The sequence below is a fragment of the Euphorbia lathyris genome, chromosome 2 (assembly GCF_963576675.1).
Source record: "Euphorbia lathyris chromosome 2, ddEupLath1.1, whole genome shotgun sequence".
Classification (NCBI taxonomy): Eukaryota; Viridiplantae; Streptophyta; class Magnoliopsida; order Malpighiales; family Euphorbiaceae; genus Euphorbia; species Euphorbia lathyris.
This window is the reverse complement of record NC_088911.1, coordinates 109,143,034-109,165,971: the sequence shown is the minus strand read 5'-3', so window position 1 is coordinate 109,165,971 and position 22,938 is coordinate 109,143,034.

Sequence of the window (22,938 nt, the reverse complement as noted above, 5' to 3'; positions counted from 1 at the left end):
GTACTAACCCATAAATCCTGCTCACAAAGCAGAAAACAAAATCCATTTGAAACATCACCGTAAGAGGCTGCCAGCAATATCAACACAAATGGAGATTCAACGGAAAACTATCCTGACAGGCTGGTCGGAAATAGAGAGGCGGCGGCAGATGCAGAACTTAGACTTGGAACCCTAGGTCCAAACAATATGCTCACAAGGCAGACAATAATACTGAAAGAAACAATCCAAAAGTACGAACCCATAAATTCTACTCACAAAGCAGAAAACAAGGTCTTGGACCATGAAATTATAGAGAAATCCATGGGATACCATATAGATTAAGAGACTACATTGATATATCTTACTTGGGAGCAATACACAGATATATACAAGTAGTAGCTCCAGATATTACTCCTACAATCAAGGAGACATACTGACCCTATCATCAGCCTAAGCATGCCCCAACAGCCCTTTAGCAGCCGTAGACATGTTATTTATTAATTAGATTGAATTATTTTTGTAACAGATATGATTTGCACTGCCTTAAGGGGATAGCCCAAGCCCTCCGTATTTTCAATAAGCAGGAGAGACACCAACTTATTCCCTTGCCAAAATTAGCAAGGAATTGATGCATAAGGTGCATGTAAAACCGGAGGTATTTTCCTTATCTTTTTTAACACTGCTCAATTATGACAATTTATCACTTTAATATATGTCATTTGTTATAAGATCTTTTTTCTTTTTCCCTGTTACTTTAGAAATCTTCGGTTCGTCCCTTTATTGCGTGTGCTGTTTTGAGGGTATTACATTTGATGAAGCAAGATACAAAAGCTTTATAGATCTCCAAGAAAAGCTTCCTCAAAACATTTGCAGGTAATTGTCTGATTGTTGCATTTTCGTTCAGTGTTTATGACTTTATTTACCTTGTTCTTCCTTGTAATGCTAGTATCCTTTTCATGTTATAGGCAAAGAACATTAGTTGCAATTGGGACTCATGATTTGGATACGTTAAAAGGGTCCTTTAAGATTTTGTTCTAAAGTTGACCCGATAAAATCACACATATCAAGGAAATGATTGATCTGCATTAAATTTATAGGAAATAGACTAAAATATCATCTATCTCTCTCTGTTAATAATCTTCATTTCTCGTAACATTCATTAAATTACAACACTCTTTTATATCCTGAAACTTAAAATGACAAAAAAAAGCAATTAAGGTTAAACTTATTAACAAGGGTAAAATATGAAAATTTACATGGAAAATCTAAAGTGACAGATAATATGACCCAAGAAAATCTTCTCTCTCTAACAAACAATATCAAAATTTACATGGAAAATCCACCAAGGCTACAGATAATATGAACCTTTATATTTGAATTTGATGATGTTGCAAGCTGCATGATAATTATTTTGGTATACTGTATTTTGCTTCTTTTCTTCCTTGGAAAAGGAAAAACCAGAAGTGGGCTCATCATTAGTCTAATATTTTCTGATCTTTTATTTCAATTCACATGATTATCTCAATTTTTCAAATATTTTGACTTGGTATGAAGATATTGGATATTACTCCATCTAGTTCATGTTATTTGTACATTTGACCAAATCACACGTATTAATGAAATGATTGATTTGCATTAAATTTATAGAAAATAGACTAAAATACCATCTATCTCTCTGTTAACTCTTAAATCTTCTGTTACTGGGTCATGCCAAATATATGAACTTTCTTCCTGATAGTCTGGGTTACAATTTAGACTGACCTTATTTCATAGAACAAAAGTGCCTTTCTTTTGACTCAACAGCTATTATACATTGCTAAATTTATTTAGAAACCAAGGTTGATTGATTCAAATAGGGTAGCCAATAGCCATGGAGGAAAGGCGTAACTTCCATCTATCTGTGTGTTTATGTGAAAATTTGCACTATGGGGACACATTTGGTTTGCTCCCTGCTGCTGCTATAATTGATTTATTTTGAGAAATCATTAGAAACAAATGCTTCTCTTCCACTCCCCTTATAGTGCACCCCGAGGTAATTATCATTTCATATAAAATCTCATCAAACGAATTGATCTATATATTCACTATTGTAGAAAAATAGCTCTCTTTCAAGAATCTCATATTGTTAGTCTAAAGAGAAGAAGTGTATATTAGTTGTTCAAAGTCCCACATTGGAAAGCTAGACTTTTTGGAGGAGTTTGGAAGACTATATATATATTGGGGCTTGGGTTTTAGGCTTGGGTTTTATGCTCTGATACCAATTGTTACGGAAACGACTAGCAAATTGAAAGCTAAAGCATAAAACAAATAGACTAACAATATATAGTCTTCCAAACTCCTCCAAAAAGTCTAGCTTTTCAACGTGGGACTTTGAACAACTAATATACACTTTTTCATCTTCTTCCCTTTTAGACTAACAATATGAGATTCTTGAAAGAGAGCCATTTTTCTACAACTATGTTTTCTATTTAACTTTCAACTTCAATATTTTGCTTAGGTGTTGAACAAGTTTGACATCAATGATCCAAGCTCCTTCTTGGAACCGGATATTCAATCTTTCTTATAGGTTTTACTCTGAAAGCAAATGTAAGTTTGTCATGTTTTTCTTATTTTTAGATTCTGGAGAAAATTCTGGCATCACAAAGATGTGCATAAACGTTAAAGATGGTCAATCTAAAATTTTGGATATTTGGAGACATAATATTAGGAATATGAGTTTCTGAAAAGAATCTTGATATTAGGAATATGAAGAAATTTTTTACTAAAATAGCAAATCCATAAACTTATAAATTTAGATCTATGGTTATTGGGCAAGAGGAGATTTATTCTGCACTTACAAAAATGTACAATCTTATTTTGAGCTTTATTGATGGAAGATGAGAACTCCGCCTGTGAGGGTCACTTGGTGGCCTTTACAGCCGGTCCCAAGCCCGGACAAAGGAGGAGGGTTGCGGTAGGTTTGTGGCGGCCAGCGTAAAACTTAGCCACATCTTATGACATGAACCATAATATAAATACCGTTGGGGCGTTCCCTACTCAGCGACGCGCTGCACTTCCTAGACCCGGGTGTAGTGATAAATGTGCAAGGGTTGCTAGGTCGTCGCCCCGAAGCGGCGCGCCACCCCAGGACCCGGGGGTGGTGTCAAATATGCAAGGGTTGCGGGTAAATAAGCTAGTCCACGGTAATGGTAGGGGTAGGGGTAAGGGTAGTAGGTTACGCTTTGGGACATGGAACATAGGTTCTTTGACAGGAAGATTAGCTGAAATTGTAGATGTTATGAAGAGGAGGAGAATAAATATATTATGCCTACAAGAAACCAAGTGGGTTGGAACCAAGGCTAGAGAGATAGCTCCTTAGGGTTATAAGCTTTGGTACTCAGGAAAGGATAAGGGTAGAAATGGAGTAGGTATTCTTATTGATAGGGAGTATATTGATGAGGTAGTAGCGGTGTCTAGGAAGAGCGATAGAATTATGAGTGTTAAGCTAGTGATAGGGGATGAGGTTGTGAATGTCATTAGTGCATATGCGCCACAAATAGGATTAGATGTGTCTATAAGACAAGCTTTTTGGGATGACTTAGAGGAAGTGGTGCAACAGGTTCCTAGGGATGAAAAAATGGTACTAGGGGGTGATCTCAATGGACACGTGGGTTCTAGGCGAGATGGGTTTGAGAGTGTTCATGGAGGGTATGGCTTTGGAGATAAGAATGAAGCAGGAAATGATATTTTGGAATTCGCATCAGCCTATGACTTGAGTATCATGAACACATGGTTTATGAAGAGAACATCCCACTTAGTGACTTATCGGAGTGGCGGTAATGCGAGCCAAATTGACTTCTTCTTAGTAAGGAGTGCTTGGAGAAAGAGTTATATTGATTGTAAGGTGATCCCTGGTGAGAGTACGACAACCCAACATAGAGTAGTGGTGCTAGATTTTCGAAGTAGGAAATGTATAAGAAAACAAACACCTCAAGTAGAGACTAAGATTAAGTGGTGGAAATTGCAAAGGGAGAATCAACAAAAATTTGTGGATGAGATGACCAAAAAAGATATTTGGACTTGCAATATGGATTCAGATATAGATTCGATATGGAATAAGATGGAGCATAGTATAAGGGAAGTAGCGAAGGAAGTTCTAGGGGAATCTAAAGGTAGCATGCCACCGGGTAAGGACACATCTTGGTGGACAGAAGAAGTACGACAAGCAGTAAAGAGTAAGAGAGAATCCTATAAACTATTGGGGAAATGTAGGAGTGACGAGAACTACGAAAAATACAAAGAGGCTAAAAGGGAAGTAAAGAAGGTCATACGAGATGCTAGAGCAAAGGTGAATCGGGATCTGTATACAAGATTGGATACGAAAGAAGGGGAAAGAGACATATATAGAATTGCTCGGATGAGAGATAGGAAGACGCGAGATCTCGGAAAAGTTAAATGTGTGAAGGATGTGGACCAGAAAGTCCTAGTTGGAGATAAGGATATCAAGGAACGATGGAGGTCCTATTTTGATGACTTATTTAATGGAGATCGCCAACAAGATGTTGGAGATATAAGTATCCATCACGATATGATAAATCATGAATGCCTGCGGAGAATTCAAAAGGGTGAAGTCAAAATGACATTAAGTAAGATGAAGTTGAAGAAAGCAGTAGGACCTGATGGCATCCCTATTGAGATTTGGAGATGTTTGGGAGAAAGAGGAATCGAATGGTTGACGACGTTCTTCAACAAAATTTGGAGAAACAATAAGATGCCATCAGAATGGAGGAAAAGTACCTTAATCCCTTTGTATAAGAACAAAGGCGATGTCCAAGATTGTGCCAACTATCGGGGAATCAAATTAATGAGTCACACTATGAAACTTTGGGAGCGAGTGATTGAACAAAGGCTAAGGAGGACGGTGAAGATCTCGGAAAACCAGTTTGGCTTTATACCGGGAAGATCAACTATGGAAGCCATCCATCTAATGAGACAATTAATGGAGCACTATCGAAATAAGAAGAAAGACTTGCATATGGTTTTCATTGACTTGGAGAAAGCATATGATAAGGTACCAAGGGAAGTACTTTGGTGGGCCTTGACAAGGAAAGGCATTTCGCGGAAATATATTGACATCATAAAGGACATGTATGAGGGAGTATGCACGAGTGTACGTACTAGTGTTGGGAAGACTGAAGAGTTTCCTATTACGATTGGAGTGCATCAAGGTTCCGCACTAAGCCCATTTCTTTTTGCCATCGTTATGGATGAACTAACAAGTTCACTTCAAGATGGTATACCATGGTGCATGCTGTTTGCAGATGATATTGTGTTGGTTGATGAGACGAAAGAAGGAGTGGAGATGAAGTTAGAACTATGGAGGCAAACTCTAGAATCTAGAGGCTTTAAGTTGAGTCGAAGTAAGACAGAATATTTGGAGTGTAAGTTTAGCGGCCGTAGGAGTAGGGAGGTAGGGACAATCACCCTAGATGGGAGAGTTGTTCAGGCCTCGGATTGCTTCCGATATTTAGGATCTATTATCCAAACGGATGGAGAAGTAGATGGAGATGTTGCTCATAGGATTAAAGCTGGTTGGTCGAAGTGGAAGAGTGCTACGGGTTTCCTTTGTGATCCCGGCATGCCTAATAGATTGAAGGGAAAATTCTACCGGACAGCAATTAGACCAGCATTGTTATATTGTACGGAGTGTTGGGCAGTGAAACACTGCCACATCCATAAGATGTCGGTGGCGGAGATGCGTATGTTGAGATGGATGTGTGGTCACACGAGAAAGGACCGGGTGCGTAATGAAATAATTAGGACAAAAGTAGGGGTCACATCTATTGAGAATAAAATGAGAGAAAACCGACTAAGGTGGTTTGGCCATGTGAGACGTAGAGCGCTTGATGCGTCGGTTAGGAGAACCGAAGAGTGGCAAAGGGATGTAGTGGTGAGGGGTAGGGGAAGACCTAAGCAAACTTGGAGGAGGGTGATCGAGAGTGATATGAGTTTATTGGGAATTGAGGAAAATATGGTAGTGGATAGGACGGAGTGGAGGGAGCGAATCTGTGTCGCTGACACGACTTGATTTTCACGGTTTTATATGATGGTTCATGTTAGCCGACCCCGAATCATTTCGGGACTAAGGCTTTGTTGTTGTTGTTGTTGTTGTATTGATGGAAGATGAGATTTCTCATTAGCAAAAAAAAAATGCAATTTCAAGCTTTATTGGTGCTCAAAGTAGTAGCCAGAGTATGAAATTGCATATGTAATGGGTTTCGAAAAACTCATTTTCTGTTTTTTCCAATAACCATATTGTCAGATTTGCACTTTATTCTAATAGAAAAACTAGAGTTAAGTTGTTCTGTAATTTCATCAAAACGAACGGAATTGTGATTTCGGAGTCAATTGAGATGTTGAAATGAAAATAAATAGCCATTTTATTATTTTAGCATTAAGAATTCCAAAATGTTATTATGTAAAACAATTATTGATTTAATATTGTTTTTAAATTGCAAGAGATTTTTTAATGAATTCTTAAGAAAAAGAGGTAGAATCGTGAAATTGAGCTTTTGATTTTATACAATTGAATTTAAATGTGTAAGAAAGGCAAATTTACGTACAGAGTATACATGTTTTGTCACTTGTATTAATTCATAAATTTATAGTTCTGTACAAATCGGTTCATATTTTATGACTTTGATAGGTGATGATTTGTATAGGTCAAAAGCCTAAGCCCCTTCAAATATATGCATATCTGATTATATAAAGTTAAAACAAAAACGATAAGATACCAAAATAGATTTAAGGGGATGTTTGGTTAGTTAAATTTAGACTATGGAATGAGAATAAGAATGAAATATTCTCTTTGTTAATGTTTGGATAATCAAATATAAATTTGGAATAGGAATCCCATTACCCCATTTATAGGAATCATTGATTCCCTCTTCTCCCACATTAATCAAATTTCATTTTCATTCCTATTTGATTTATAAATGAAAAAAAAAAATCCACGTTTACTAACCCATGAACTCACCCACCCACCCACCCACGTTTGGTACATTCATGTTATACCACTTCAATTATAATATAGTTTTCTTTTTTTGGATCATATAATATAGTTTTCTTTTAACAATACAATATAATTTATAATATAGTTTTCTTTTAATTATGAGAAAAAAACTTATCAAAATATAGTTTTTTTAACAATAATGATAAAAAAATTGTTAAAATGAAACCATTCACTATTTTTTTATTAGTTTTTTTGTATTATAATATCTAATTTTTTTATACTTCTTTATTATAGTTATAATAATAATTAGTTACTAAACTATTTTTAATAAATATTGTATTTATTCTGATTCCGATTATTAAAGAACCAAACAGCTTCAAAGGGAATTAATTCCGATTCTAAATTGAACCAAACATATTAAATAAATAGTCATTCCGATTTCAAATTGAACCAAACATATTAAATAAATAGTCATTCCGATTCTGATTCCGCCACATTCCGATTCCGTTTCCGTTTCCGAAGTTTAAACCAAACGCCCCTTAAGGTTTTTGGGGAAGTACCAATTTAAGTTCAACGTTCAAAATAACACCAATATAAGCTTAACGTTTACAACATAATATCAATTTAGGCTTAACATTTACAATATAGCATCAATTTATGTCTCACGTATAAAATAACACCAATATAGGCTTAAAATTTACAAAATAATACGAATTTAAGCTTAACGTTTACAAAATATATCGAATTTAAGCTAAACGTCACAATTAAATTAACCATATTATATTCTTTTCCTTTTTTTTTTTTGGTAGAAACAGGAAAGAAAACAAACCAACACCGAGACAAAAGCTAACCTGGGATCAGCCTAGGAAAGCTAACCCTAACTCTATCCTCTAAAAGGAGAGAAGAAAGATAGATAGGAGGATCAGAAAGGGTGGAAACACCTAACATCCCCTCGTGCCCAGCCGCCGCCAAGCGATCCGCAATTCGATTTTGTTCTCTGTAGATGTGGCTGAACTCTAAGGACTCAAAGGAGGAGCCAAGACTTCTTATTGCTTTGATAAGGTTCTGGCTACTAAGACAAAAAGCATGATTATTAGAGATCATACTAATAGCCTCCATATTATCAGACTCCACAGCAAGCTTTTTAATACCCAGATTTCTGGCAAGCTTGACTCCAGAAAGAATACCCCAAAATTCCGCTGAAAAGGATGAGCCCAAACCCAGGTTATGGGTGAATCCAGACAACCAGGCACCTCCCGCGTCCCTGAGCACGCCTCCAGCCGCGATCTTTCCATTGTTGAGACAAGAGTCATCCGTGTTCAACTTAACCACCCCATCCTTCGGCCTACACCACCCAACGAGTTGAACCTCTTTATTCTGGGTAGAAATGGCAAGGGGGTCCCCTTTGAAGCTCCCCGTAATGGTAAGGAGCTTTTTAGAGAAGAACTCGGGTAAGTTCTGAATAAAAACAGTCTTCTCACCAAAGATCTCCTCATTTCTCCACTTCCAAAGGTGGTGGCAGATAATAGCAAATAAAATGTCTCCCTGCTCCATGCTAGCTATTAACCTACCTTTAACCCCATTGGAGAACCAGTCATTCTCAGGGTAGGCAAAGAAGGAGGGGAGAATGTGGTGCGGAAGAACTTTCTGCCAAACCTCCTTACTCTTAGGGCAGTCCCTAAGGGCATGGCACAAAGATTCAACTTGGCCTCTGCATCTACTGCAAGCACCTGAATCCGCCAAGTGACGTCTATGTCTATCCGAATTAGTCAGCAACCTGTCCTTGACTCCAAGCCACAGGAAGCTCCTCATTCGGTAAGGGATTTTCAGAGCCCAAATGGATTTCCAAGTGTCCGAAAGAGGGTCGGATCTGTCAAGAGTAAAAGCTTCAAAGGCAGACTTGCAAGAGTAAGCTCAATTTTTTGTCAGGGCCCAGCAATGCCTATCCTTGTCCTCCTCAAGGTTACTAATCTTCACTCCCCTGATTTTGAGGAGAGAATCAAGGCTCAAGAAGGAATCAAACATAGACCAAATCCAGTCCCCCATCAGAGTCCACCACATCGGCAATCCTCCAGTTGCGGAAATTGCTAGGCGGGGGAGAGCAGCAAACCTCTATAAGAGGTTTATCTCCGATCCAGGTGTCATACCAGAAGCTTATGGACTTACCATTACCCACCTACAGGCCAACCCCCGTGCAGAACTCAGCAAACACAGCACTGAGCCCTTTCCAAAGGAAAGAACAATTGCCAATCCTCTCTTTAGGGCCCCCAAAGATTTTGTCCTTTCGATACTTGCCACAAAGCAATCGAACCCAAAGAGAAGAAGGGTTCTGCCACATTCTCCAGAGGAGCTTCATCAACAAGACCTTATTGTTATCTTTAGCTTATCTGATGCCAAGACCCCCCCTGCTTTTAGGCTGGCAGACCTCCTTCCAAGGGACTAGGTGAATCTTCCTACCCTCTCCAGACTCACCCCAAAGAAAACGCCGGTTGATTTTATCAAGCTCATTGAGAATATTCTTTTCCTATTAACTTTATATGTTATCTTTTTATTTAGTTCTATTTTCTTATTTATTATAATACAATTAATTAGTTTTCTTACCCATTAAAACCTTATATTTGTTTTTCATCAACCATTCTATGACTCCTAAATTCCACGGCTCATGTAATAAATCCAATTTTTTTTTTTTGCCTATTAGGCGTCCATAAATTCAAATTTCTAATTTTTTTGGCCTCTTAGGCCTCCTTAAATCCAAATTATTAATTTTTTTTACCTGGTAAACCATGTGAAATCAATTTTTTAAATTTTTTATATGTTCAGCCTCTCTAAATCCAATTTTTCTTACATGTTCGGACTATTAAACGAAATCTAGCTTAATTTTGAGAAATTATACATTAATACTTAAAATTGGTTCTTTACCATTCAAATTATAACACGTATATATACAAAAAAAAACAAGTTCGATTTAGCAAAAAAAAAAAAAAATCTCGAACGCACGTGTAAAATCGGACCCCCCATCCAAGTAATCATGTATTCGCCATTGATCATATAGTACAACTGAAGGACATTGTGTGGACATATATTTACCTTCCAAGTTAAAATGCCCTTGCACTCAATCATAGGGATGTAAATGGGACGACGATGGATCGGTATAATACAATCATATATACTATATGTTTGAGATAATTCACTAATTATCTATATAGATATTATAACATCCTTTTTGCAGTAGGATAATTACTTATTAATTTCTTGATAAATATCAAGAGTTCATAGTTATCTATAATTCCCTTATATCTCTATTTCTAGAGTTTTTATCTGTATTTACTACTGTATCTATTCAATCTGATGTATACAATTATTCATTTTCTCGGTATTCTATTTTCCTAATGTGGGTTACTAAACCCAGCCACTAATTTATACTTCTAGCCCCGTGAATAGACCGAACTGTTGAAACACCTTTTCACAAGATTTTGATTTGACAAAATCATCCATGATTAAGAGGCAATTAAATTTAGATGCTTTGATTTAATTGTACTAATATGTTTGTTAAATATTGAGTGCAAAAATATATAAAGTAAAAACAGGACAAAAGTCAGCACAAGCGAAGCTGAGTAGAACGGAACTCAGCATGACAGAATGGAAGCTGAGTGGAGTAAAATTCAGAAGCAAAACGAAGCTGACTAAAGTTGAAGATTTCTTCAAGAGTGGTTAAACAAAACGGAGCTGACCTAGAAGGAACTCAGCATGAACGTTGAATACTCGAAGAGAACAAACGAAGCTAAGTGACAGTCAGGACAGCATAAAGGATCTGTTCACTAAAGGACAAAGTCTGCCAATCCTCTGCACCAATAATTGGAACCTCGAAGACACCTAAAAGACTAATTCCAAGAGTCATAGGACGTTGGATTATGGAAATAGACAACTGGTACAAAAAGACAAACCAGACGCTAGAAGACAAACCTGACGTCTGAAGGAAACAGTGAAAGAGAATGGCGAAGCAGTCTGAAGACTAACCAGAAATTGTTCCCCAAAAGAGCCGTTTTGGTGTTAACGGCTAAGACATTTCAAAACGATCAAATCTACAGATTTCTTTCTATAAAAGGACAATCGATGAACTTGGATCATCACCGAAACATTGAAAGAAAAATACAAGAGAAAAAGTCTAGAAAGCACTCAAATACAAAAAGATCTTACACCAACTTTTCTATTCTATGTATAAATGCTAGATTGATTTGTAATCATCTAAAGTGTTCTTTAGTTCAAAAAGAACAAGTCTGTGATCAATAGGAATATTGAGAGTGTTAAGCTGAGTGCTTGGCTGTAAGCATTTCAGTGGTAGAGAAATCTAGGTGTTGGGTTGTAGCACTTAGTAGGAGTTGAGTAGACGAATAGAGGAAGGTACTCTTGCATATTCAACTGCCTTGTAATCGGTTTGTGCTCTACCTTTAAAGAGCTCAGTATTGGATTCAAAAATCCCGGAGGACTCTAGGGACTGGACGTAGGCAGAGAGGCCGAACCAGGATAAGTGATACTGAGTAATCTCTAAACTCTCTCTTATAATTGCATGTGTTGTTTACTTTATTTACTCAGCATATAAATTGCCTAAGCTGATCTTGAGTAAGTAAGTGGTGCTGAGTTAGAAGCTGACCTCCAAGAGTGTCAATTCTCAACTCACAAGAAAACAACTTTAGTCAACATCTGACTAAAGCTGTCTTCAAACATATCTCACCAAGCTGACCATAAGCTGAGTTAATAAACTCTCAAAATAACTTCCAGTCAGCTTAATTAAAATGCGAAAAAGTTATATTAGTTCCTAACCCCCCCTTGGAACTAATTACCAGGGACCAACAAGTGGTATCAGAGCCTAAGCTCACTACTCAAAGATTTAACAATCTTGAGCTGATCCCTAAAAATGGGTGAGAATAGCACTCGGTTCCTTCCAGGAAACCAAACAACACAGATACTCCCTGAGGGACTATCAATCACTAGACCTCCCCTATTCTTTGGGTCAAATTATACATTCTGGAAGAATAGGATGAAAAACTTTATTCAAGCCACAAACATGAGTGCATGGCTTGCAATTGTTCAAGGTCCACATGTGCCATACAAAACTGTTAACGATGAGAAAATTGTTAAAAGTGAGGCTGAGTGGACAGAGGATGACCTCAGAAAATTACAAAATAATGCTTCGGCTATAAACATGCTTCACTGTGCGTTAGATGCTACAGAATACAATAAGATTTCAGGTTGCGAGTCAGCACAGGAGATTTGGAAGAAGCTTGAAGTAACCTATGAAGGCACAAGCAAAGTTAAGGAATCTAAAGTGAATCAACATATGAGACTCTACGAGCTGTTTGAAATGAAGGAGAATGAAGACATCTCAGAAATGAACGCAAGGTTCACAAACATTATAAATGAGCTAAAAAGGCTTGGAAAGATCTTCACTGAAGAAGAACAGGTGAAGAAAATTCTGAGAAGTCTGCCCAAGAGCTGGCAAGCAAAGAAAACAGCTGTAGAAGAAGCCCAAGACTTGACTACCTACAAATATGATGAGTTGATCGGATCCCTGCTGACCCATGAAATCTCTATGAAAAACTTTGAAGCCAAAGAGAAAGAAAAATCAGAAGACAAGAAACAAAAGTCACTTGTCATGAAAGCTGACTCAACTGAAGCGGAGTCAACTGATGATGAGGAATTGGCCATGTTCACCAGAAAGATGAAAAAGCTATTCAGGAGAAATGATAGAAACAGCAAAAGGTCATTTAGAAGAAATGATAAGTATAAAGCTGAGTCAAGTGACAAGTACAAGAAGGACAGCTCGAAGTCTGTCACATGTTTTGAGTGTCATCAAACTGGGCACATCAAGTCAAGTTGTCCCAATCTCAAGAAAGAGAAAAAGGGAAGCAAAAAGGCTATGGTAGCCACATGGAGTGACAGTGACGAATCAACATCATCTGAAGCTGAGCAAAATGAAACAGCCAACATATGCTTTATGGCGGATGATGGAGCTGACCGATCCCAATCTGAGCAAGCTGACCTTTCTGATGAAACCGACCAGGAGGATCACAGCAATGAGGTAACATCCTTACTCTTACTTAGAAACGAAATGGTAAATGCCTTGAGTGACTTATATACACTAACCAAAAAGTGTATCAAAAAGATTAAGGCACTCAGCAGGCGCTGTGATGAGATTGAAGAGGTCAAGCTGAGTGACCTCCGATATCTTCTCCAGGACAACTCTGACTTGCATACCAATATGCAAATCTTACATAAGTTTGTCACGGAGGTCCAATCTGAGTCAAAGAAACTTAGAAAGGATATCACAATGTTACAGAGTCAAGGGAAGGGCTCAAATAGAAATAAACCCCATGCTGAGTACGCAAATACTAGTCAGCATAAGCAATTCACTCAATGTGAGTGTTGTGGAAAAAGGGGACACACAAAGGATGTGTGTTGGCATAACAGGCGGACTGTCCAATGTGACTTCTGCGGAAGAAAAGGGCATACCACAAAAGTATGTTGGCATGCCCAACACAATAATGCTGACCATACTCAGTTCAACCCACAAAGGGTACCTTTTTGTGATTTATGTGGTAAGCCAGGCCACACCATCAAAGTATGCCGTCACAAGTTAAAATATGACTTTGCACCTGTTTACACTAACAAGAAAGGACCCAAAAGGAATTGGGTACCTAAAAATGAATAGTTTAAAATGCAGGTCAGCTTGACATGCGTGGAGAAGTCAAAACTATGGTATATAGACAGCGCATGCTCAAGGCATATGACAGGTGATGAAACTCAGTTCATCACACTAGAGCTTAAACGAGGTGGAAGTGTAAGCTTTGGAGACAACAAGAAGAGTAAGATAGTCGGCTCAGGTACTATCGGAGGTAACCCAACTATTGAGTCTGTCTCCTTAGTTAAAGGTCTCAAATACAATCTGCTGAGTGTAGCCCAGCTTTGCAAGAGCGGCAGAAGGGTTGTATTTGATAATACTAAGTGTCAAATACTCGAGGGAAATACAAATGAGTTGATTTTAACTGCCCCTCGTGTAGAAAATGTATACATGTTAAACTTAGAAAAACAGTTTTCTAAAAAACATATGCTTAGTGTCTAAAGAGGACAACTCCTGGCTATGGCATAGAAGACTTGGGCATGTCAGCATGGACCTTCTTGCCAAATTAGCTAGAAAGCAATTAGTTGAGGGATTACCCAAATTAAAGTTTGAAAAAGATCAACTGTGTAAAGCTTGTCAGCAAGGCAAACAAACTAAAAAGTCATTTCATAGCAAAAATATTGTCTCAACCAAAAGACCATTGGAATTACTACACTTGGATCTTTTCGGACCTATCCAGCCACTCAGCTTGGGAGGTAAGAAATTTTCCTTGGTTATTGTAGATGATTTCTCTCGGTACACTTGGATCATCTTGCTGAGTAGCAAGGATGAAACCTTTGAGATGTTTACCACATTGATCAAAAAGCTTGAAAATGACAAAGACCTAAGAGTAGCTCACATTAGAAGCGACAATGGTGGAGAATTCAAAAACCAACAGTTTGATGAATTCTGTGAAACCAGTGGTATTGACCACAACTTCTCTGCTCCTAGAACACCTCAACAAAATGGGGTCGTTGAAAGGAAAAATAGAACCATTGTCGAAATAGCTAGGACAATGCTGAGTGAAAATAGGCTTCCAAAGTACTTCTGGGGAGAAGCTGTTCACACGGCATGTTACATACTGAATAGGGCTCTAGTTAGACCTATATTTAAGAAAACCCCATATGAACTTTGGAAAGGTCGAAAGCCCAACATTGGATACATTCGTGTCTTTGGGTGTAAATGCTTTATACTCAATACAAAAGACAACCTTGCTAAATTTGATGCTAAAGCTGACGAGGTGATCTTTTTAGGGTACTCAACAAACAGTAAAGCATATAGAGTATTTAACAAAAGAACTCAGGTTGTAGAAGAGTCTGTATATGTTGAGTTCGATGAAACTGACCCTACAGGTAAGTCAGCTCAGCCTGAAGAAGATGAACCAGGCTCAGCTTCCGCTGATCAACCAGAAGCCTCTGTGTCAACTATACAGGAGCTGACCCAAGGTAAGCAAGAAATTGAAATATCATTTGCTGACCAATCTATTCCTGTAGAGATTGTAGAAACACCTCTTCCAAACAACTCAACATTGCCCAAGGAAATAAAGATCCCAAGAGGACATACAGAACAAGCCATTCTTGATGCCGCCAACAACAAATTAATGACCAGAGATCAGCTTAGAAAATACCTCAGCAATGTTGCATTCGTCTCAATACATGAGCCAAAGAACTTTGCTGATGCTGAGCAAGATGAATATTGGATCAATGCTATGCAAGAAGAGCTTGACCAATTTACCAGAAATGAGGTATGGGATTTAGTACCTAAACCTAGGAATCAAAAGCCCATAGGAACCAAGTGGGTCTTTAGAAACAAGCTAGATGAGCATGGAAATGTGATTAGAAACAAAGCTCGACTTGTAGCCCAAGGCTATAGTCAGCAAGAGGGTATAGACTATGGAGAAACATTTGCTCCTGTTGCTAAATTAGAAGCTATACGTATATTGTGTGCCTATGCCAGTTACATGAATTTTAAACTATATCAAATGGATGTGAAAAGTGCATTTCTTAATGGCTTTATAAACGAAGAGGTATATGTTAATCAACCTCCTGGGTTTGAAGATCCAAAATTTTCAAACCACGTTTATAAACTCAAAAAGGCCCTGTACGGCCTAAAGCAAGCTCCAAGAGCTTGGTATGAGAGGTTGACCAACTTCCTGCTGACCAGGAACTATGTCAGGGGAAAAGCTGACACAACCTTGTTTATTAAGAAAAAGGGTAAACATACCCTACTTGCACAGATATATGTAGATGATATAATTTTTGGTGCTACTGACGAATCTTTGTGCAAAGAATTTAGCCAACAGATGCAAACTGAGTTCGAAATGTCCATGATGGGTGAACTCAACTTCTTTCTTGGACTTCAAATCAAGCAAGGTAAGAATGGCATCTTTATAAGTCAGTCTAAGTACACCAAGGAAATGTTAAAGAAATTCAGCATGGTAGATTGCAAACCAATATCAACCCCCATGGGTACTGATATTGTCCTATGCAAGGATAAGAAGAGTAAGTCAGTTGATAGTAAACTCTATCGAGGTATGATAGGTTCTTTACTCTATCTCACTGCCAGTAGACCGGATATTCAATACTCAGTATGCTATTGTGCTAGATATCAAGCTGACCCCAGGGAATCTCATCTAACTGCTGTAAAAAGAATTTTTAGATACTTGCAAAGCTCAGTTGATGCAGGTCTATGGTATCCAACCTCAAATGACTTCACACTCATTAGATATACTGATGCTGACTATGGACGGGATAAGCTAGAACGGAAGAGTACTTCAGGAGGATGCCATTTTCTCGGAAGTTGTCTAGTATCTTAGTTCAGCAAGAAGCAATCATCCGTAGCCCTATCTATAACTGAAGCTGAGTACGTGGCTGCTGGAAGCTGTGTAGCACAAGTCCTATGGATAAAGCAACAGCTTGAGGATTATGGAGTCAAAACAAAGACAATAGAGATCAAATGTGACAACAAAAGTGCCACTGATCTATCAAAGAACCCAATCCAACACAGCAGGATGAAGCATGTTAGCATAAGGCATCACTTCATTAGAGATCATGCACTAAAAGATGAGATCAAGCTGACCTATGTGCCAATAAATGATCAGCTGGCAGATATCTTCACAAAGCCCTTGGCACGAGAACAATTCAACACACTAAGGGCAGCAATTGGTATGTCAAATCCACTCTAACTAAATCTGTATTGAATAATTGCCATATGAATGGAACTTTGAATGATTGTGCAAATGCCATGTTGAGTCAAATATCTACTCCTTACTAAGTTTGAAAGTGAAAAAGCCACCCTATGCTGAATTGACATATATATTGAGTGATGATACTGAGTAGGCATAAAAGCTGAGTAAACATCCTATGTTGAGTAGATAAACATATTGAGTAATCACTCTATGCTGAGTAAATACACATGCTGAGTGAGTAACGTATGTTGAGTTAATTAGAGATAGAGAAATTATCTTCACAAAAGTTAGGCACTCAGTATCGTGGATGCTTCGAATTCTAGCAAAACCTAGTAAAAACCCACTCGCGAAAGGTGAACCTACACGTGTAACCTCTGGCACCTTGGGAAGACGCACATTAATGGCAAATCCCATGCGCCGAAGATGTCATAATTGACAGAATTTTTGTCGGTTGAACGTCCCTAGGTAAAAACGGCTAGTTAATGATTAAGGGTCGTCGTAAATTTATATAAAAAGTGGAAGAATCCCCACTCTTCATTCCTTACGCCTGTAATCTCCTGAAATCTAACTTCTTTCTCTCTAAGAACTTCAAAACCTTCAAAAATGGCTTCCGGCAAAATCAAAACCCATAAAACTCAAACCACAGACAAACCCACTGACCACACGGGTCCTTCGATGAAAATAGAAAGGAAAATGATCAAGGTACACTCAAAGGTCAACAATCTGGAGGTTTTAAAATGCCGATGGTTTTCTCCAAGTTTTGTCTCATCTGAGAAACCATTCTGTGAATGGATCGAGAAGAACAAGTGGAAAGGTCTCTTTTCTCTTTCAGGAATAACCTATCCCAGGTTAGTACGGGAATTCTACTCGAATCTACGTGTTGATGAAGATGACTCTGACTATTTGGAGACCACTGTTAAAGGTCAGAAAATCATCGTAACCCCTGCCTATCTAGCCATATTGCTAGATTTACCAGACGAAGGAATTCAATTTAGAACGACAAAGGAGAAAATACCAAAAGCCACAACTGAGAAGCTAAAGGGGTTCTGTAAACCCAAAGATCATAAGGGTGAAATACCCAGCACCTGTATGGGTAAAGAACAAAAGATGGTCCACTTCATGCTGACCAACTTTATCTTCCCCAAACTCAGCTCACCTTCATCCGCATCAAACTTCGAACAGTGCTTCATCTGGCACATGTTGACCTACACTCCGTTCAATCTTCCCGTCTTTCTAGTTGGAGCGTTTCAACGAAGTGGTAAGAAACTCCGCTTGGGCTCACTCATTACAAAAATTATTCAGGATAAGCAAATAGAGATGGTGAATGAAACGAGTACATTAGGAAGTGAAATCACTGCAGTTCTACTGGATGGACTGTTGTACAATCAACCTTTGAAGGGATATGAAGGAGCTGGAGATGTTGAGGAAGATGAAGAAGCTGAGCAACAAGAAATTGAGCCTGAAGCTGAGCCTGCAAAAGATGTTGAGGCTCATGCTGAGTCACCTGAGACAGCTCAGTCTGAGAAGGGGAAGAAGAGGAAGGCTGTAGACACCTGCTCCAAAGACATTCATGCTGTCCCAAAGAAAGTAAGGCTTTCATCAAAAGAAAAAGCTAAAGCTGACAAGGCTAAGGAGCAAGCTGAGAAAAGAAAGAGGCAAGAAGAGCCTGAGGATGAGGACGAAGAAACTCCAGAATCCCTTTTAAAGAAAAGGAAAAAGGGTAACTCCTTAAAGATAGTGGAAGCTGGCCCACTAGCCTCTACTCAACCGGAAGGTCATGGAACTGACCAAGAAAAGGAAGTTGTGGAAGAAACTGAACAACATGTTGAGCACCAAGAAACTAATACTGAGCAGGAAGAATATCCCAATGTTGAGAAATCTCAGGATGATGCTGAGCAGAGAGAGAAAGAAAGTAATGCTGTTGAGGGTCCAGTTGAGCAACTTGTAGAAGAGGAGACAGTTGCTACTGAGTCCAGTGAAGGTATTCGAACTGACCATTCACCGCCAAGTGCTGAGACACGGCGAAGACTCAAAAAGAAAGCGCAAAAGCAAATCGATCTCATGGACGACTTTACCATTGATGAGCTTGAAATTGACCTCTCTACAATCCAGTTCCAGTACTTCTCCAATGAAACTGAGTCACCACCAGAAAATCCAGTGGAAAAGCAAGCCTCTGTTACTCAGGATGACGAACAAGCCAAAAACCTTGCAGATCCAATTCAAACTACTCAAGTTGAGCCAACTCATGCCTCAAGTCCACCTCCAACACAACATGTTGATGACTCAGCTCATCCAATTAATCAAAGTCCAGGTACCAATCAAGGTACTCAATCTGGCAGAGAACCAACTCCTCGACCTCCATCAAACTCTGTACCAGCCTCTGAGTCTAATATTGCTAAATTTGCATACTTGAATGCTACTGAGTCTGGCCAACGTGTCATTGCTTCTGCTCAGTCCTTGCTTCAAGATTTCCATACTACTCAAGCTGATGGTCACCAATCTACTCAAGCTGAGTCCTCCCACCTGTCAGGTATTACTCAGCTTCTGAATGAACTTCGAGGACTAAAGGATCTGGTTAGCGTTATCACTGCGGTTCCAACTCAGCAACCGAATCAAGGGCAAATAGCAAAACTGACTGAACTAGTGCTTACAATGGCCACCCACATGAATTCGCTTGAAGGGAAAATTCACCAATTGTCAGACGTCAATCCAGGGTATGTCACTTCCACTGAGCTTCAAAACTATTTTGTTAAGCTAACAGCGGAACTGACCACCTCTAGCGCAACTGACAATCCTGAGTCTGCTACGTCTGCTGAACTGCAAGACTGTTTTACAAAATTGAATGCTGAGCTGACCAAATTAAGTCCACCCGGCAATGCTGAGTTTGCCACCTCTGCCGAACTTCAAAAATGTTTCACCCAGCTTCATACTGAGCTGACCAGTACACGTGATTTAGTATCCTCCTCTTCTCAGTGTACTATTGACCAATTAAGTGAAGCAGTCAGACTACTCAACATCGACAGAGCCCAGATGGATGTTGATCCCATCTCCAATACTGAACTCATGAGCTTTTCATAAGCTATCATGAAGGCAATGCGCATCAACAATGGCCAGCGCATGTTTTATGATTCTACTCTGCTCAAACTGTTCCATCAAGCTTTTGGTCAGATCACAAGCTCACTCACCTGCCTGAGCAAATCTCATGAATGCCTCCTCAGCATGATCAGCAGCTCTCTTCAGGTTCCTCGGCATATCCAGGACGATAGTGTGCCAGTAATTGATGGCTTGGGAGAAAGCACCAAAAGGCTCCAGCGCTACTCTCATTATCTCTCCTCCGCAGCACGGAATGAAACTTTCCTCTACAAACCCGATGATGGCAAAACGGGGGAGATGAGTCAAGGAGGAACTCAAGGAGGAACTCAGCCTCAGCCTGCAGGTTATGCTTCTGGAAGCAAAAAGAAAGAGAAAGGAAAAGGAATTGCTCACGCTGATCACTCAGCTCAGAAAAAGAAGAAGTAGAACTTGCTTAGTCATGTCTAAAAACTTATCCCATTATCCTGTCCTTGAATGTTGTTTAGTTCAATGTGCTTTTTTTTGTTTCAGTCAATATGCCTTCTTGTTGTTTAGATCAATATAATAAGTATTAGTTTCCTTCCTGACATGACTAATAAAATTTGAACAAACAAATCAAGAAGTTAAAAACACTCAGTATGCATTAACACCAAAACACATTAAAAATAAACTGAGAGACAACATACTTCCAAAACTGACTTAAATCCAAACAAGCTCAAAACTAAAACTGAGTCAGTATACACAAATGTCTTAAGTCTAAAATCAAATTAGATCTTGGAATGTTAAGAATAAAGTTAAGACAAAATGTGTGCAACCCTTACGGGGGAGTCATCTCAAGAATATCAATCATGGGGCAACTTATAACTGAGTTCCGTAATTATGTATTTTGCCAACATCAAAATGGGGGAGTTTGTTGAAACACCTTTCCACAAGATTTTGATTTGACAAAATCATCCATGATTAAGAGGCAATTAAATTTAGATGCTTTGATTTAATTGTAGACAGGACAAAAGTCAGCACAAGCGAAGCTGAGTAGAACGAAACTCAGCATGACAGAATGGAAGCTGAGTGGAGTAAAATTCAGAAGCAAAACGAAGCTGACTAAAGTTGAAGATTTATTCAAGAGCGGTTAAACAAAACGGAGCTGACCTAGAAGGAACTCATCATGAACGTTGAATACTCGAAGAGAACAAATGAAGCTGAGTGACAGTCAGGACAACATAAAGGATTCGTTCACTAAAGGACAAAGTCTGCCAATCCTCTGCACCAATAATTGGAACCTCGAAGACACCTAAAAGACTAATTCCAAGAGTCATGGGACGTTGGATTATTGGAAACAGACAACTGGTACAAAAAGACAAACCAGACGCTAGAAGACAAACTTGACGTCTGAAGGAAACAATGAAAGAGAATGGCGGAGCAGTCTGAAGACTAACCAGAAATTGTTCCCCAAAAGAGCCGTTTTGGTGTTAACGGCTAAGACATTTCAAAACGATCAAATCTACAGATTTCTTTCTATAAAAGGACAATCGATGAACTTGGATCATCACCGAAACATTGAAAGAAAAATACAAGAGAGAAAGTCTAGAAAGCACTCAAATACAAAAAGATCTTACACTAACTTTTCTATTCTATGTGTAAATGCTAGATTGATTTGTAATCATCTAAAGTGTTCTTTAGTTCAAAAAGAACAAGTCTGTGATCAATAGGAATATTGAGAGTGTTAAGCTGAGTGCTTGGCTGTAAGCATTTCAGTGGTAGAGAAATCTAGGTGCTGGGTTGTAGCACTTAGTAGGAGTTGAGTAGACGAATAGAGGAAGGTACTCTTGCATATTCAACTGCCTTGTAATCGGTTTGTGCTCTACCTTTAAAGAGCTCAGTATTGGATTCAAAAATCCCGGAGGACTCTAGGGACTGGACGTAGGCAGAGAGGCCGAACCAGGATAAGTGATACTGAGTAATCTCTAAACTCTCTCTTATAATTGCATGTGTTGTTTACTTTATTTACTCAGCATATAAATTGCCTAAGCTGATCTTGAGTAAGTAAGTGGTGCTGAGTTAGAAGCTGACCTCCAAGAGTGTCAATTCTTAACTCACAAGAAAACAACTTTAGTGAACATCTGACTAAAGCTGTCTTCAAACATATCTCACCAAGCTGACCATAAGCTGAGTTAATAAACTCTCAAAATAACTTCCAGTCAGCTTAATTAAAACGCGAAAAAGTTATATTAGTTCCTAACCCCCCCCCCTGGAACTAATTACCAGGGACCAACACGAACTACCCTTTGCACTAAATTTGAAAAAACTCAAAACCTCTCAAGAACCCTATACGATTTTTGCTCAAATCCGGACAAATTAGTGAACCGAATCATGGATGGTGACAGAAACCGTAAAGAAAAAGCTAAAATGGTAAGATTTACCTCTTTATTTCGTTGATTTGTAGATCAAATTGAATCTGGTGGTGGTTTGAAAAAAATCGCCGGAATCGCAGTCGGGCGTATGAGAATCACGCCCGATCTGCGGTTCGGGCGTATGAGTATCACGCCCGACCAGTGGTGCGGGCGTGATAGCCACTTGTCCGCACCAGTGGTAGGGCGTGATACTCATACGCCCGAACCACTGATATAACGTTATGTTCATACGCCCGCCCAGTGGTTCGGACATGATTCCCTTACGCCCCACGTTGTTTTTTTTATAAAGATTTATATTATTTAAAATTTTAGTTATTTAATGTAATTTTATAATTTTAGTTTAATTTTAGTATAAATTTAGTATAGTATTGTAATACCCAATATTGTTGAATCTAAGTTTGAGTGTGATTTAACTAAATTAAGATTTAATTAGGGACTAAATTGTAAGTTATAATTAGTTTTGGGTAACAAATTTTATATTTTTAATCAAGGAGGGACTAAACAACACTTTACCCTATATTAAGGAAGAGGAACTCACCTGAATTCGGAGACTTCTTCTCTTCTTCTTTCTTGCTAAACTCCATTGCTCCTCCATCTTCAAAACACCATAACTCCTTCAATTCTTAACCGTTTTCTGCGT